At 43.2% G+C, this 5658-nt stretch overlaps 1 pseudogene; it reads right to left on the bottom strand.

Annotated features, from left to right (window-relative positions):
• Nucleotides 1-543: 543 nt before the first annotated feature.
• On the bottom strand, nucleotides 544-863 carry LOC112660378 (cytochrome c-like; annotated as a pseudogene).
• Nucleotides 864-5658: the final 4795 nt, after the last annotated feature.

Raw genomic sequence — 5658 nt, 5'->3', positions numbered from 1 at the left:
AAGCAAAAAGCAATATTTTAGATGCAGGGAACGTTCATTAAATTGGCATAATTAAGACTATGAAGAGAAAGTGGATATTGCCAACTTATGGTCAGCCCTTGGCGTTAACAGGCAAATGAACATAACGTGTGAAACACAGCTGAGTCTTGCTGTTCTCTGCCACGCTGAAGGGATTTCCTCAGTTGAAATATAGCAATATAACCAGTTATATAAATCTAAATATAAAATCAATCTCCTACAGGTTTAGAGATGGCGTTTACCATCTCTGGGAAAAGCTGAACGTTACTAATCAATTCCAATCATATCTTCAGAAAAGGAAAACAGTGAGAACACTTGCTGAACCAGAATAATTCCTAGCAAAGCTCAGAAAGCTGATCACCTGCATTTAGCCACAAGCCAATCTCATTTAAATCAGGACTGTCCGAAAGAAATATTCTATCAGCCATTCATGATCTGAATTCTGGTGTAGAGATCAATTTAAATACGGTACATACTTAAAGTCATGAGACATTTTTGTTTTGTAATAAGTAAGGCCGTGGCCAACTATTGCTCCTTGGTTGCCTTTTTGAGATAAGCTATCAAGTCTGCCCTGTCCCCTGTCTTCTTAGTGCCAGCAAAGATCACTTTTGTTCCAGGGATGCACTTCTTGGGATTCTCCAAATACCCCACCAGTGTCTCCTCTCTCCAGTGATGCCTTTGTTCTTGTTGGGATCCGTGTAAGAAAATCCAGCTGCCTGCCCTGTCTTTCGCCCAAATAGACCATGGAGATTGGGCCCAGTCTTGGGCTCACCAACCTTTGCCATGGTATGGCACTGGGCGGACTTCTGAACAAAAACCATCTTGCCCTTCTCAGCATCACTCATTTTTTTAAAAAAAAATTAAGGATTTTATTTATTTATTCATGAGAGACAGAGAGAGAGGCAGAAACATAGGCAGAGGGAGAAGCAGGCTCCCTGTAGGGAGCCTGACGCAGGACGTGATCCCAGGACCCTGGGACCACGACCTGAGCCAAAGGCAGATGCTCAACCACTGAGCCACCCAGGTGCCCCTACACCACTCATTTTTAAATTGCTCTTCCATTGAGTGTGAAACAAAGGTGGCAGCTCACAAGGAAGACGTGCCCTCTCTCCAATAGGAGTTAATTTTTATTCACATGGTATGAGGTATGGATGGAAGGTTTTGGGTTTTCTTTGTTTTTATTACCTCTGGATATCCACTTGCACATAGATTTTAATAAAAAATAACCACTTCCCAGCAAATTTCTTTCCCCCTTCCTGAAGACATGTTGTACCGTAGATGTTTCAGTTCCTGCAGTGCTGTCTCCACTGTGGGCACTTTGAGTGTTTGTTGAATGACTAAATGAGTCTCTCCTACCTCAAGGAATCTTAGAATGTCAGAGCTGGGACTGATCCCAGATTATCTGGTCAGACAAGTCTCCTTACCCCCATTTTATGGGGAGGGATACTCAGCTTAGGGACAAGGAGTATCTGCCCAAAGCAAATAGGTGAGAGAACTGAAGCTTAAATGCAGGGCTCCTAATTCTTCATCCAGAGCACTTTCTATAACACCGTGCTGGCTCCTGTCCTCAAGACTGTTTACCAGCCAAAGGCCTAGATCTGTGACAACATTTTGTGAAAGCCCTGGCTGGGTGAGTGCATTATCCTTAGGAGGGGCCACCATGTGCTGAGTGCCTGCTGTATGCAGGCATTTGCATGTGCATCTCATTTAATGCTCACAATAGCATATGAGTTCATTATGGTCGCCACACTTTAGATCGGGAAACGGAGGCCCAGAGACCTTAAGCAACACAGGCTCAGGAGGCAGGGGGGCTCTAGTTTCATATTGTCAAACTCCAAAGCTTCCTTTTCCATCACATATTCCTCTGGCCCTGCTCTTATCCAGGGGTCTCTGCAGAGGCATGATGGCAGGTCAGTTCAGAACCAGAACCAAACTGGAGCTGGACAGCCTGGCCTCAACCCCCACCTTGGACAAGTCAGCTCTCCTTTATGTGCTTCAGTCTCCTTCTGTCTAAAATGGGAATCGTGCTATTAACCATAGCTGGCAGACAGAGCTGTGATATTAAAAGAGTTGACATGCGGACCAACCCTCAGAACAGTGGCTCCTCAAGGAGTCTCGGTGGTCATCCCCCTGGGGAAAAGCAACCAAGACAAGAGGCCAGGAGGCTGCCCTCCTGGCCCCGGCTCCACAAAGAAGGACGATGCCCTGGCCTGACCCCTTGGACCCTCTGCAGGACCTTCAAAAGGTGTGGAAAAATTACACATGAACCATCATGAAACTGTAGCTTCAGGTTTACAAGGGATCTCAGAGGCTATTGTCCACTCTTTCTCACTCCCTTCCCTCTTCTCCATTCAGGGGAGGCCAGACCAAACTATATGTAAACACAGGCTTCAGAGCCCATGGTCATGGGTTGGGATCTGGCCTCTTCTGGCAGTTTTGCAGATGAATCATGTTTTCTCTCACTCACCTCTGGGCCTTTGCACATACTGTTCTCTCTGCCTAAGCCCTCTTTCTCAACCTTTTGTCAGACCAATGCCTCCTCCTTTCTTGGGACTTAGCTTAGAAATCACTTCTTCTGGGGAGTTTTTTCTGATCAGTGCCTACCTTATTTTGCCCTGAGCTAAAGACTTTTAAAATCTTTTTTGGGTTTTATCCAGCACACATATGTCATGTTGTCTTCAAATAATCCGGTTGTTTTTGGTCTGTCTCCCCCATTAGCCTGGGAGCTACTCAAGTGCAGAGATCATGGCTTCTTTGTTATGTAGTTTTAGACAATTTATTTAACTTCTCCAAGCCTCAGTTTCTTTACTGGTTTGTTGTGAGATTAAATCAGATAACCAAACAAAATTCATATAGAGTCCCTTATTTAATACTTGGTACACAGTAGGTGTTCAAGAGATGCTTTAGATGATGATCATGATGACAACTGCATTTGTCAAGACTTGCTACAATCAATAAACTCTAGAAATTTCAGAGGTTTAAAATGATAAGTTATTCTTCTTCTGGGAATATACCCAAAAGAATCAAAAGCAGGAACTCTAACAGGTATTTGTACACCAGTGTTTATAGCAGTGTTATTGACAATAGCCAAAAAGTAGAAACAACTCAAATGTCCGCTGACAGATGAATAAACAACATGTGGTTTATACATATGATGGGATATTATTCCGTCTTAAAAAGGAAGGAAATTCTGATACCAGCTACAACTTGAATGAACTTGAAAGCATTGTGCTAAGCGAAATAACCCAGATACTAAACCACAAATATCGTATGATTCCATTTATGTGAAGTACCTAGAGCGGTCAAATTCATAGAGTCAGAAAGTAGAATGGTGGTGCTAGGGGCTGGGGGAGTGGGAATGACCAGTTCTTATTTAAGGGGAATAGAGTTTTAGTTTCACAAGATGAAAAGAGTTCTGGAGATGGATGGTGGTTGCACAGCAGCGTGAATATACTTAATGCCACTAAATTGTATACTTAAGGGACGTCTCGGGGGCTCAGTGGTTGAGTGTCTGCCTTTGGCTCAGGGCGTGATCCTGGGATCTGGGATCAAGTCCCACAATTGGCTCCTCGTGAAGAGACTGCTTCTCCCTATGTCTCTGCCTCTCCCTTTCTCTGTGTCTTTCATGAATAAATAAATAAAGTCTTAAAAAAATAAATTGCGTACTTAAAAATAGTTAAGGGGCACCTGGATGGCTATTGGTCGATTGTCTGACTCTTAGCTTTGGCTCAGGTCATGATCTCAGGGTTGTAAGATCGAGCCCCACATCAGGCTCCACGCTCAGTGGGGAATTTGCTTGAGATTCTCTCTCTTCCTCTCCCTCTGCTCCTCCCCCTACTCACACATTCAAATAAATAAATACATATTTTTAAAAATAGTTAAAATGTAAGTTATGTGCTGTGCTTATTTTACCTTAATAATTAAAAAAAGAATGTTAAAAAAAATAAATATTTTCTCTTCATTTCTGTTATGGTCAATGAGGATGCTCCTATTTGGGGTTTCTCCTCCAAATGTAGTGATTTGGGGATCTGGGCTCTTTCCATCTTGTGCCTCCATCGTCTTCAGCATGTGGATCCCAGTGTCACCCTAAAATAGAGGTTGAAAACTATACCCCGTGAACCAAATCCAGTTGGCAGTATGTTTTATATAGCCTTAAACCTAAGAATTGATTTCCATTTCCAAAGCATTGTGAAAAAGGGGAGGGAGGAAGAGGGGGAGAAGGGGGTAGAAGACAGTATGCAACAGAGATTGTATATGTTCTATAAAGCCTAAAATATTTATTTGGCCCTTTCCCATAAAAACTTCCCAACCTTTGCCTTAGAAACATTTCCTATTCCAGACAACGTGGTACACATCACTTCTGCCCATATTCTATTGGCTAGAACTGTGACATGGCCATACCTGACTGCAAGGGAGTCTGGGAAATGTAGTCCAGCTGTGTGGTCAGAAAGAAAAGGAAATGAACTTGGTGGTCATCCCACAATCCCTGCTACAGTGATGATGATAGTGATGATGATAGTGATGATGGTGATGAAGAGCATTGAGGATGTCTCTCCAACTGTTCCATTCTTCCCCAAGAGCAGCAATCATACGGTCAGGGAAGTCTGCCTCAACCTAGTTTAGTCCAAGACATTCTTGGTGATCCCATCTCTGGTGTCTAGTTCAGAAATCCAGGCTTAAGCCAAGTACAGAATGGCATTCCTCTGGCAACACTTATTGGTTCAGGGATGGGGAAGGGATCCAAGTGAGGCCGAAAGGAAGAACTTTTGTTTGATGGTTGGTAAGAGGATCTCTCTCCTCCTCTAGCTGTGGCCAGAGGAAGTACGACATCCAGAAGGCAGTCATCCTTCAATAACTACAAGAAGAGCCTTAGGTGGAGTCAGCTTTGTACATCACAGAGCAGGGACGAACAGGACCCAGAAGACATCGTGGGCTGCTAAAGAACCAGCCTGATGATTGGTTATGAGGCCCATAAAAATCCCTCCTTGTTCAAGCCACTTGGAGGCATGGTTTCTGTTGCTTCCAGCCTAAAGCACCTTAGCTGAGCAGCTGGCTTCTAGAACAATCCTGCCAAATAGGCAGCCATAGTCTACAGGAGGCCCCCATCCTGGAGTCCCCCCTATGGATTGCTGCTGAGCTCTTCCATATGTGAAGCCCGAATTTACCTTGCTGCAACTTCCACCTGTTATCCAAGAGCCTCAGGATTAAAGGAGCCAGGAGTCTCCATTTAGGGAAAAACTTTTGATTTTAGTATTCACAGAGCTTCACTTGGGAGATTTCCCCTACAATCTGTACTTTAATGTACCGAACATTTTTCTCTAAGTTGGATGTTAAACAATTCACTTAAAAAACATATTGTTATTCTTAGCAATAGTATCCATGAACTTTTGGGTGGAGATTGCTCTTTATGATTTTTTTTTCTGAAACATCTTAAAATAAATGCATATGTATGCAATTTTTAACATAGAAAATACGAATCTGCATGCTAATTAAAAGCATTTTCTAAATCCCACTTTGGGAAACTCATCTCTCACGGATCTGAGTGGGTATGTTTTATGTCTCCAATAGGACTGGGACCCCTTGAGGGCAGGAGGCATGACTTCTATAATTCACTTATGCCTCAGAACAATTCTCCCCACT

Source organism: Canis lupus, chromosome 2 (assembly GCF_003254725.2).
Source record: "Canis lupus dingo isolate Sandy chromosome 2, ASM325472v2, whole genome shotgun sequence".
In the NCBI taxonomy this organism is placed as follows: Eukaryota; Metazoa; Chordata; class Mammalia; order Carnivora; family Canidae; genus Canis; species Canis lupus.
Note: the sequence above shows the minus strand (reverse complement) of the source record. Positions and strands in the feature narration are given on the sequence as shown.